We start from the raw sequence: 12,780 nt of genomic DNA on the forward strand, positions 1-12,780 counted from the left end.
CTTTGTAACAATCAGGCAGGTGTTGCATCAGCTGTTCTAATGTGTCTTAGTGAGCCCTATCATATCTGGCCAACAGGGCCTGTGTATTTGAGATCCTCCAAATATTAGCAGCCTGAGCTGCCACCCGTTTTTCCGAAGCCTCCAAGATTTTGGATTCTTTGTCTGGAGGAGGAGCATCACCACTAGTTTGCGAGTTCGCTCTTTTGCGAGCATTAGCCACTACTAGGGAGTCCAATGGGAGCTCGCCCTTGATGTAGGTAGGGTCCACAGGCGCAGGCCTATATTTTCTTTCAATCCTTGGGTTTACAACCCTTGCCCTGGTGGTCTCCTTGAAAGTATCAGTAGCATGTTTGAGGACACCTTTTAGCATAGGCAATGTCTTTGCTGATCTTTCTGAGGTGGAGAATGTATCGAATAGGAAGTCCTCCTCTACTGGCTCAGCGTGCATTTCAACGTCATGGTTAATACCCGCCCTTTCTATTAAGGCGTTCAACGCCGCCGTGTCTTCAGTAGGCGAAGTTTTGACATTATAAGACTGAGTGTCGGGCGCAGCTTGTGGATCATCAGGGTCAACAGTGTCAGCCCAGTGTTGAGATTCCCCTTGATCAGCGTCAGTATGATAAATAAATCCCATATGACTAATTATATCCCACATCCTCATCGCTGTGTGTGGGAGAATCGGCAACGTGCTGTGTATAGGACTCAACATGTTCAAAAAGAACTGGTGAGGTGGCCGAATCCTTTCTTTTGAGAGGGATTTTGTAGGACTCTAAGGGATGTTCTGGAGCGATTTTCAGTTTGTGAACGGTGAGTTTGCCAGATTCAGAGTCGATTAAGAGCTTCGACTGATTGTCATACGAGGGTGCTTGGAACATCACCCTCTCCGGAATGGACTGAGACTTGGAAGGTCCAGATACCTTCTTGGAGGTGTTGGTGCTCCTTTGTGGCTCGACCGTCTTGGGCCGAGCGGTCGTGGCAGTCTGTACTTAATTGGTGGAGGATGCCTCGGAGACGGACCGACTGTCTTAGAGATTGACGTAGTCTTCGATCCGAGTTGCTTCGGTGGATCACCAGCATGCTTGCGGCCTTGCGTCGACTCAAGCTCATGGTGCACAGCAGGGCCGGCCTTGGGCTTCGACGCGATATGCTCTTTCGGGTCGGGTTTGGTCTTCGACTCGAGAGCCTTGCTTAATAGCGGCTTAGAGGCTGCAATTGTCGGTTCGACAGTCTTTTTGGCCTGGAGGCCTTTGGACGTGACGCCATGCTTGGACGTCGTCAGAGTGACGTGCTTGACCATAGAGACTGGCTTCGGCGCTCCGCTCTTTGGGCCGGCGCCCCCTTGTGGCCCCGAAGGGTCGTCGACACTTAGACTTGACTGGAGCCGAGGTGTCCGAGGGCGTCGATCCGATGACTGTCTTCAACAGTTTCGATTTTGGCTCTGTTGGTTTCGGTTTCGATGGATCGACCGATGGCTCCTTTGAAGTATTCTTAGCCGGGCCTTGACGCGGGGCTATAGAATGTGGTGTAAGACCTCGGCTAAGGCCTTCCGGCGATGCCTCGACATGAGCCTTAAAGCGCAGTGTCAATATTAGGCCCCGCGACTGCGGGTGGGCCTTGCTCATCACTTGAGTCGTCATAGACGGCCCCCCTGGCCTCTGCGTCGTCTCCTACCTCGACAACGTCTTCATGGACGTAGTCATCTTCTTCGTCCATATCGAAGTTAGAGTCATGCTCCGACGCTGGGTCCGACCGCAGGTCAGGAACTTCGACGCCTTCATCGTCATCGGCCTCGAAGATGTTCTCTGGGTGGGGTGCAGCTTTCTGCACCGACTGTCTCGCTGCGTGTCGAACTCGAAGCGTCTTCTTCGACCGGAACTTGGAACAGGCCATACAGCTGGCCTCATCGTGGTCCGGACATAAACATTTATTGCACACAGGGTGCACATCAATGTGAGGGTATTTTGAGTTGAAGACTGGGCATCTCTTGAACGGGCTCCGTTCCATCATCATAGTAGTTGGGGCCTTTGGTGTCGAAATGTCAAACGGCTTACGACGTCCGTTTCGAAGAACTGGATGAAGTATAGGCACCGAACGAGACAATACCAACGGCCCGAAAGCCTTTTGGCATTGCGCAATGGGTATTATACTGATTCCGAACTTGAGTCAAGAAAGTACATCCGAACCCAATGGCGGAAAAAAACAATCTGAAGATGGAGGATGCCCATGCGCACTGTGGTCCAGGGGAGGAGCCACCTATCTCGTGATACTTTGAAGACTCTTCCAGGACTACAATGTGCAATCATCCGGACCCAACACTAGGCGGCGATCTATGCACAGATATGAATTCAGCAGCCCACATGCCTCGAACATAGTGTTAACATTATTTGTAAAAGATATCGCAAACGTCAGATGTTACGGAATTTAGGTTCCCTTAGAAGCCACAACATGAATTTAAAAATCTGTTTTATCGTGTCGTTACAGTTTCAATACTATGTGTCCCATACTGAAATAATATGATAATTAAGAAAAACTGAAGTCATCCCACCATTGAAGTTAAGAATACTAATGACAACATTATATATAAGGTTAGTTCTTTCAACTATGTATATGGGATTTTTTCTCATTAATTTTAGAGGATATACACTAAGAATTTGTCTACATATTCCCTACAGAGAATTTTGCAGACTATGATGTATACCTAACATGGGGAGCAACCTACCAAATATCGAGTTTCGTTTCATCAACTTTTATTCGATTATAGGTTTATATAATCATAAAAAGTAAATTTTTAAAAAGAGAACTTTTTAAACATAGATCAATAGATAAAATCAGTAAGCAATAGGATCACAAAATTTAAATCACTGTGTAGAAATGGAATTTCGAAATGGAAAAATACAGGTTTAGGTAGAAACTTTGCGACGTGTTAATATTACTGTTTTAAGAAAGGTTGCTATCTGTTTGGCTTCATGCGGGGATTTCGGGGATTGTAAATGGGAGAGTGCTGGATATGATTGTCTGAGTCCGCTAGATCGGAGGATGGGAATGATCCATGTTTTTCTTGCTAGTCTGTAGTATTTGCAGAAAAGGACGACATGGATCGTGGATTGTACGGAAACTCCATCGCAGGGACAACTCATCAAATTGCGGGACCAGTTCTTCATTTCCGGGAATGAGACCAGACGGTAAAAAAGATCAAAGCGGAGTCTTGTTATTAAAAACTTTTCGTAGTTCGACAAGAAATATGTCAGATAAGGCTGGATGGGTTTCCCTATCTGCAATAAGCAAGTTTTTTCATTTTGTGTTTTGGTGATCTCTGCTTGGTTGCGGAGTTCCCTTAGATGGCCCATACATATTTGCTTCAGCTGTTTCTTCGAGATGTCTTCAATTGAGGGTGGTTCGAGGAAGTAATGCTCACAGTCAAGATCTGCAAAGAATTTATGAATGTAATTAAGCCACGGAATTTTCCGCCAGTGCGCTAGGCCTAGACAGTCAGTAATAAGGGAGCGGGTAATGTGACTTTCGGGATTACACCATATTCGCTGCCACAGTAGGATGGGCTGGCATCGGATGGTGTCGATAATGTATTCCATGCCAAGCTCACGGTGCGAGGCTAAAATCGGGGAACTTTGGGGGAGAGCTAGGATGTATTTGATAAAGGCGTTTTCGGTGACCTGAAGTTGGTCGATACATTCATGGCCCCAAATACCTGCTCCGTAAGTAGCCACACTGTGGCATTTTGCATAGTATATGGTTAACAGTTCCGCTGGGGCTGGTTTGCCTAGTTTCCTTGAAAAAGCGGTTAGTGCTGAGGTAGCACGGCGGAAATTAAGATTTCTGGCTTCCACTGCCTTGCGCCAGGTCATTGTGTCATCCACTAGGATGCCCAAATATGGGTACACCGGTGTTTTTTCTAGTCTGCTGTTGTTAATAAGTATGGGCTTGGAGACTTTTGGCCTTGGGCCAATGTTCATTGTGAAAGTTTTTTTTATGTTAACTTTAAGACCAAGTGTGTCCATAAATGTCACATATTTATTAAGCTGCCGCTGGAGTTGGTTAGAGGTCCGTGCCAGAATTACAGAGTCGTTGGCATACAGGAGAATAGGTATCGGGCGGTGATTTATCTGCGGGAGGTCCTGGCTCCCTTCCAGCATCGCCTGTTCAAGCCCGTTTGTGCATAGGTTGAACAGGAAGGGAGCCAGTACACATCCCTGCCTTACTCCTCTTGAGATTTTGAAGGGTCGTGATAGTTCACCGCTGGTGCCAAATCGAACTCGACCTTCTGCGTTGGTGTATAGCTCTCTTAAAAAGGCTAGTATGGGTGGGTCCACTCCGAGGTGAGCTAGGATCTGCCAGAGCTTTGCATGCTGTACGCAGTCGAATGCCGCGCTTAAGTCTACATAGACCAGGAAGATGTTGCCTCCTTTAGCGCGAGCGTACTTTCCAGCCAAGAGGACGAGATTTAGGGCCTGTTCCACAGTTCCGAGCCCCTTCTGGAAACCATATTGCAGGTCAGTAATGATGTTATTCTCCCGGGCCCAAGATTGTAGTCGGTCCAGGAGTATTCGACCTGCAATCTTGCCCGTGGAGTCCAGAAGGGAAATCGGTCTGTAGCACGCAGGGTCGTTACGGTCCCCTTTTTTGAAGATGGGCAATAGTGTCGATGTTGACCATGAATAGAAGAGACCGGTTGAGACTACTGCAGCCATGACCCGTGTGATTATTTTCGACCAGTAGTCGACGTCATGTAGGAACAAGTCCATGGGGACCCCGTCTGGGCCAGGGGCCTTGCCTGTTTTTGAGGCCTTAATTGCCTTTCTGACCTCATTTAGGGTAAAACGTAGATTGATTGGATAGATGTTGCTCTTTGCCAGTTCGGGTTCCTGTATTTGGATTGTTGGTACAGCATCTGGTGATATTCCGAAGATTTTTGAAAAATGGGAGACCCAGTCTTCCTCAGTTATTGCCACATCGAGATGGTCAGGGTCGCTGATGTTGGCCAGGAGAGGTGATCTTATGGTCTGCCAGAAAGCAGTGCTGTCTTTCCTTAATGCACTATCATGTAGTCGAAGCCATAGGTCTTGCTTGATCTGTTTTTTACGATTTTTCCGAGCAGTATTGTAAATTTTCCTCCGTTGGGAAATTTTTTGGGAGTCTCTCGGTTGCTGGCGTAAAGCTTCTTTGAGGGATGTAAGGGCCTTCCGACAGGCGGTATCGAACCATCTCGTGGTAGGAAGTCTGAGCTTATTTTTTGAGTTGATGAATAGCTCGTCCCTTATTACTTCCTGGATGCTTTGAAAAGAGGTGACAATTAATTCTGGTGGTGCCTCAGGGGACAAACAGTTGGTTAGCCAGAGGTGTGTTTTTCCGAGAATCCTCTGTGTCATCTCTTCCGGGTCGATCTTTGTCCATTTAATTGCATACCCGTTCAGCTTCTTCATGGACAGCGATTGTTGATCAAGGGAACTAGCTTTTGAATGGAGTATCCCAGCTTGTTTCATGTGGATTTCTACACTGAGTGGATAATGGTCGCTAATTGGGTTAGACCCAATTTTGTAATTACTTAGTTGTCCTTTATAAGAGTTTGAGGCTAAAATGTAGTCGATGGTTGACAGACAGCCTCGCCCGTGAAAGGTGGGTAGAAAGTCCTGCTCCGGATTGACTAGTTCATTGACAAAGTCAAGGTCTAAGGTGAAGAGGATTTCGTTTAATTTGTTGCCACCTGGCGTGTGCACAAAGTGAGGGATGGGATTTCCAAGTTCATTCTGAAGCCCGCAGTTCCCATTTTTGTGCTTTGGGCACAGTGTGAGATTAAAGTCGCCACCCCAGATGAGGTAGATTATGGATTTATTGTTAGTTTTTTGGAATGAGGATAGATATGCGACTATTTCGTCTAGGTGTGAGCAGCATTCCAGAGTGCATGAGTTATTGTAGTAGTTTATGAGTATATATAGATTCTTTCGATACTGTTAACTGTGTGATTTGTATGATTTGAAAGATGGGTGTTTCCTTTAGTAGTTTCGCAGTGAAGGGAAGGGTATTGGAAATGTAGGTCGTGAGCCCGCCTTTTGGTCTGCCCATACTACCAGATACTGCTTGAGTGAAAAATGTTTTGTAGCCCGCTAAATGAAGTGGTGTTGTGCACCAGGTCTCTTGCAGGCACAGAATTTGATGACTCTTTGCTGTATCGAGCCACGAAGAAGAGGTTATTTTTGTAGTTAAGCCTGCAATGTTCCAATAAGCGATGGCAAATCTCAAAGTTGAAGATTCCGTCACGGTGTGTGCTGGTTTTGTCGGGTTGTTAGCAGCCTCGATTCCTGGTGTTTGTCGTGGTTTGACACAGGGACGTTCAACTGAAACTTTAATGGCTGCGACTTGCTGATGGCACATTCCCGAGGTAGTGTCAGCTTCTGCTGAAAAGATGATAAACTGAGCTTTTTTTGGAGCATTAGATATTTCCTGGCAGGTATGGGTAGGTTTTTCGGATTTGGTGGAGAAGATGTTAAATGGTTCCTGAGATGGGGTTTCGTGTCTGTCGTAGGGAGACTCTGGAGGTGTTGGATGCTGCATGACATTCGCTAATTGCGAAGTAATATCGGGTTTAAGATGTCTAGATTTGTCCCTGAACGGTCAGTCGACCATATCGAGACAGTCAAAACGGTTTTGGGTTGAGAGGCCCTGCCAACCTTCGTAGGTTTGAGAGGGTCTTTCTTGCCAGTAGGGCCTCTGGCGTTCTCTAGGCCTTTCTCTCGGTCCACCCCTACCTACATAGTCATACGAGTGTTCCATCTGATTCCATGGCACTTGATACCATGGCTCCTGGTTCCATGGTTCTTTAGGGAGCTGGTGCCATGTCCAGGGTGGAGGATTACGATGTTGTTTAGCTGGGGGATAGAAAAAGGAGAGATGGCGAGCATCAATCCCCCCTTTCTTGTCGAGCTGAGGCCAGGCACAGATGTAGTCCACTGTTGAGGGATCTCTGCATGTTACAATGATGCAGTCTCCGCGGATTGTTTTTGTCGTTTTGCCTATCCAGGCTACCCTACGGGCTGTGGTGATCCCTCCAGATAGGTGGGATTTGAGAGGTTTATTGATGCTTAACCACTGCATGGCCTTGTTTTTAAGTGACCATGCGGTTTCAGGTGTGTCATCGGTTAGCTCTGGTACACCTGTGAGAACTATTGTGTAAGGAGTGGCTTCCGGAGGCAAGTGGGCAGGGCGTCTAGCTGCTGGAGGTTTTTTGGATGTGTTTTTAGGAGTCGGTTGAAGGGGCAGTGGTTTCGATGGAAGAGTTTCGGGCCTTTTTTCTGAACAAGCTCTACTGGTGTCTGTATTTGTCGCTGGACCTGGGGTATCTATCTTGACTGGATCTGTGTTTACTGTTTGCTGAATGGGTATAGCAGAAGCTTTCTCTCTCTGAGGTTGGGGCGTTTTAGCTGACGGTTTAGGCAGTGTGGTGTTTTGTTTGTGATTTTTCTGTGCTAGGGACGTTGGATTTGTGTGTTTAGCTATTTTCTGTATTTGTACTTGATGTTTTTTAGGTGGCTGCGAGATGTTCCGCTGACCCTTTGTTTCTATACGGGTGTTCGTGTCTAGAAGGGTGGCCGAGATTATGGTTAACTGAGCTTCAAGATTCCTGATGCTGAGTTGGATGGGCTTTAGGTATTGAAATAACAGATCTTTCGTTGTAGAAAGGACTTGCGAGGTGACTCTGCAAGTTTTGCATTGGTTGTCAAAATGATCGTTTGAGATTGCCTTGTGTGGTTGGTTGGTTACTGGGGGAAATAGTATGCTATGGGACGTTGTAGAATTTGAATGGGTTGTCGCGTGTTCTGAACACGGGATATTGGTTACTAATTCTTCAGTAATTGGTGGATGTTTTTTTGGAATTGCTCCTTCCCTTTCACCTTGTTGGAGCGGGTTTTCGTTTGGCTGGGCGTCCTCCTGAGTATGACAGACAGCTAGGTCAGGGGTTGTTTCCAAGTCGTCAAACGTTATGGAGAGATCTGACTCAGACTGTGTAGCGGAAAGATTTACTACCGACGGTAGTGTGTTTGAGTCTGGTACTGACAGAGTCACTGGAAGGGAACAGTTTTGTGTGTTGAGATGGATGGGAGAGGTGGCGTTTGCTATAGCGCCTAGAGAGGAACGCTTTGCATTAGCGTTCATAAGATCTAGTGATACTCTCTTTTCCATCAGGGCTATACTCTGGTTTATTGTCTCATGGATCCGCGAGATGAATAGGTCGATAGGACCTGTTACTTGAGCTACCTCCTGTGCGTGTTTGGATTTTGTCTTAGTGGTGCTCCTTGTTTTTGGTGGCATGGTGTTACCTAGTTGCGGGTTCAGTGATGAAAGAGATGGCCCAGTCCGGTCTTTATCGGGCACTAACGGGCAACAACGGGCCCGCCCTTGGCCCGGGCTTCGCCCCGGGCTGCGACCCGCGCGCGTCCCGTGATGCGCGGTCCGGGAGGCACTTTTGTAGAGTGAGGAGTTTTTTAGGGGCGGGGCACTGGAAGGGGGCGCGGCTCTCACGGGAAGAGGACCAGCTGGAGATGGTGTATGCTGGTCCTCGCAGTCCCGGGGCCGGCGCCTCGACCTCCTCTGCGGCCTCGCAGCGGTCTCAGTCTCCCAGCAATACTTGGGCGATCAGCTGTGCTACTCCTGTAGCGGAAACAGCGGGAACAGGCTTCACAGTGTCAGTGGCAGAAAGGTTTGCTCCACGAGTGGCACCCGCGAAGCGGGTGCCGCGAGAAGTTGTAGCGCTTCACTGGGGGCGGGGCACTGGAAGGGGGCGCGGCTCTCACGGGAAGAGGACCAGCTGGAGATGGTGTATGCTGGTCCTCGCAGTCCCGGGGCCGGCGGCTCGTCCTCCTCTGCGGCCTCGCAGCGGTCTCAGTCTCCCAGCGATACTTGGGCGATCAGCTGTGCTACTCCTGTAGCGGAAACAGCGGGAACAGGCTTCACAGTGTCAGAAAGGTTTGCTCCACGAGTTAAAATAAAGATTATCAAGGAGATTCCATATAAGGTAAGTAGGATTAGAAGGTATACAACTTAACCTTCGACAGGTACGCATATGCATATAGGAAACCAACTCTCTATATATTGTTGTAGGACAATCTACCTAATCGATTTATGGCTGAAAATCGAGATAAAGACCATTCCCTGACTTGTTGCTAGGGTAAGAGTAATTATGAATAAATAGTGGACACTTCCTGATCTGTTTAGCATGAAGAGTTAGCTTATCGCTCCCTTTTTTTTACTGAAACGGAATTGATGGATCCCACAGGTCTCTTTCTTTCTGACTAAAACTTGTTCTTACTTCATACCCTTCACTTCTCTTACTATCTAATCTGTGTTTTCACCAGTTTTTTTATATTACTAATGTTGAGTCCATACAAATTAATTGTTTGGAGTAGCATTTTACTCCATTGCTCAGTTGGGTCAGTGTTGGTTTATGATGTGAATAAAGCAACGACAAAAGAAAAAATAAATGAATAAAGAATTGAATTATGTTAAAATTGTTGGTCCTTCATAAAGAGATTAGTGTTAAACACAAATTATGTTTTCTTAAAAAGGGATGTAATTATTTTTTTCAAATGATGGCATAGATACATTGTATTCTATTTAGGATTACAGATATCCATAGAGTCCAAAAATTGTTGCGACAAGCTTTGTTCTGCCAAGGGTCCTGAGGAAGGTGGTCCCAACCCACCGAAACGTGTCGACCTAGCGTGATAGTTCACAGAAAAATCTGTGACTCCTTAAACACAGATTAAAGAGCGAATGTGGAGTGTATGTATGAGGCACTGGTGAGTGATTTAGATGTGTTCTCTGTATGGTGTTTCTATTATTCAATATGCATTGCTAAGTAAATATATGTACTACTTTTTATGAGATATGAATACAATGAATTTAGAGAAAAAGTATAAAAATAATTTTGTAAGAAAAAGTACAAAAGAATAAATAAAAGGTATAAACATGAAAAAAATCTATATGCGTTTGCCATGTTTTGAAGGTCTTTCTTGAAAGTAGAAATTATGACATTTGTAAAGTAATTAAGGCCACGAGGGAATTATTCTTTGCTCGGTTATTGTGTTCTTCTCTTTTCCCTGGCCCAAAAGTACTTTAAGAGGGGGTCCCGTATATATGTTGTCACCTATCTCGTGATACTTCAAAGACTCTTCCAGGACAACAAGGTGCAAACATCCGGACCCAACACTAGGCGGCAATCTATGCTGAGATATGAATTCAGCAGCCCACATGCCTCAAACAATGATATATGTGCATACATATATGTGGAGCTATTTATATGTGATTTACATATATAATTTTATACTATTTCCGGGGTCCCCGCACGTGGGCGAGAATATTCAGTGCTTATGACTAATGATGAGGATCCCCTGGAAGAGAAGTGCATTGTTCCAGACCCCCAAGAGCAGCAGGCGCTCGACCCAGGGGTCCAGAAACATGCCTGGTGATGGCAGCTGGCAAGCAGCCACTCAGCCTGGACACTAGTGTTAGGCCAAGATGCCCCCTGTGAGCATTTTTTCATTAAATCCCACACTGGCATCAGTGTGGCTTTAATGTGCCGAGAAGTTTGATACCAAACTTCCCAGCTTTCTGTAAAGCCAGTATGGTACCATTGAGTTCGTAATAAGCTCCCAGCACCATGTACTCTTACAAGGTCTATGAATTGACTTAGACTCTATAGAGGTACAGGGCTCAAGCACCTGCACCCTAGCCATTGGTATAGTGCAGCCAGCTAGAGGGGTGCCTGATCTATGCCAGGGCAGGTGATTGTAGGCATGCCACACAGGGATGTGTGCCATGTCACCTATTCACTTTGTCCTGCACCAAAACATGCAGCCTGCAAAGGCTGTGCAACTGTAAAGGTGAAAGGCCTCTAAGGGTGGAGCAACAAGTGCTGCAGCCCTTAGAGACCTTCAATGTCCACAGTGCCCTTGGTACCTGTGGTACCATTTACAAGGTACTGACCTGTGGCCAAAGTGTGTCAACTGGGTTCTGTCTGTAATGCAGTTTTAGGGAAAGAACATAGGCCCAGTGTACCTGTTTGGCAGGAACCCAGGGCACACGCAAAGCACAGCAGCAGTTTAGCAATAAATGGGTGCAACCATGCAAAAAAGAGGGCACTTTCTTACACAGGGGTACTGCGAATAAAAAATATTCTACAGATGCAGTCTAATGCCTGGTGGAAATTTCTAAGGTAAGGGATCTATAACTGTCTTTCAGATCTTCTCATTTCCTATCTTAGCATGCTTCTTTTCAACCTCCTGCTGTCCTTACATTTAAAAGGATCCCACTCCCATCAAGGTTTTTATATCTCCCCTCCCAGGTTTAAGAATATTGTGTGCTGCTCAGACTCTTCGAAAAACTATTAAGACTTTATTTCTGCCTCAAGTTCCCTTTCTTCCTGTCGATGTTCCAAGTGCCAAAGCTATTATTGAGCTCTGGGGCTCTTGTTTCGAGGCTGCCTGCCTCTCCTTCCCGTTTTTAGGCAGTTTGTCCTACAAAATCAAGCCGACCCCCCTCCACCACCTCCTTCCCGGTTACCTTTCTTTGGACCCAGTGTAATGGAAAGTAAAGAGAATCCTTTGACTGAAGAGGTTATCAACATTAAGAGTTTCTGTATTTGTGACAAAGTAATCACTTAAAGTTTGACTTCAACATCCTGATTGGAAGCGCTAAAAGTTTTTTTACTTAGTGACACTAAAAGCTCAGGGCCTATGTTTTTCTTTACTGGACCACTAAAGTGATATCCTCCAAGTCAATTTGCCTGGTGTTCACAAAGACCTTCCTTCTCAATATCCTCCTCTAAGGAGTACATCTCATCTACTGACCAAGTTTTATACCTCTTTCATTCCAAATCAGATTGTCGCGACATTCACAGCTACCCACTGAAGCCTGTGTACTTGAGTTTTTGACCTAAAAAGCAAACAAATTGTCTCTTGGAAGACAGAACATACATACTGTATGTTTGCAATTAAATTAGTACATCCAATGGCAATTAGGGCAGACCTTGAAGATTGTCCTCATAGTACAAAATTGAATTTAGGAATCTAAGGGATACCACTTTCATAAAGTATCAGTCTAACTACTTCGAAGGCTTCTTAAGAATATTCCAGATATCCTCAATCAAGCACCAAGTGGTGCTTCCTTTCCGGGTTACATGATACCTTAGGTCCCTCAATTTAAAAAAACATTTTTGGGAGCTTACTTGAGGTCCCCTCCAAACCAAACCGTGAATAAAAAGAATATAAAATTGAGGTCATGTGAGAGCATTCTGGGCTCATATTCGATGTCACAGTGAGTCATGCAAGTTCCACTTAAGTAGATGCCTACCAAGAGTAGGAAAATCTGTTGTAATCGAGCACTTGAGGACCAAACTACATGATTGCGAAATTATGCACAAAATGTAAAACGAGAACAGGCAATGCTGCAATTTCAAAAATACCAGTTATAGTGCGTGAGGAGCATGGCAAATTAACTTGCCACAATTAAATAAATCATCAAGACGGCTAGCAGAGCTATATTTATTCAAAAACAGTGTAGCTGGCACAGGGGTGGGACTAAAAACAGTTGTCGGAGTTCAGTTAACAGCCACTGTACCATTCTACCAGCTCCATTCCAGTGTAGTATGAATTGCCTTAAAGAGAGGCAGACACTGAGTCGAGTTGAGGGTTGGAGAGGGAATATGGACCTTGCGTAAGTGCCACAGAGAAAATAAAAGCAAACCTATGACCAAGAGATCACAATATTTAC

General features: G+C 45.7%; 1 protein-coding gene across 2 annotated transcripts in view; it reads right to left on the reverse strand.

Moving 5' to 3' along the window:
- The window catches only part of GIGYF1 (GRB10 interacting GYF protein 1), a 1,483,862-nt gene that overhangs the window by 1,087,262 nt on the left and 383,820 nt on the right, over positions 1-12,780 (reverse strand). The window lies entirely within an intron of this gene.

This window comes from Lissotriton vulgaris, chromosome 12 (assembly GCF_964263255.1).
Source record: "Lissotriton vulgaris chromosome 12, aLisVul1.2, whole genome shotgun sequence".
Classification (NCBI taxonomy): domain Eukaryota; kingdom Metazoa; phylum Chordata; class Amphibia; order Caudata; family Salamandridae; genus Lissotriton; species Lissotriton vulgaris.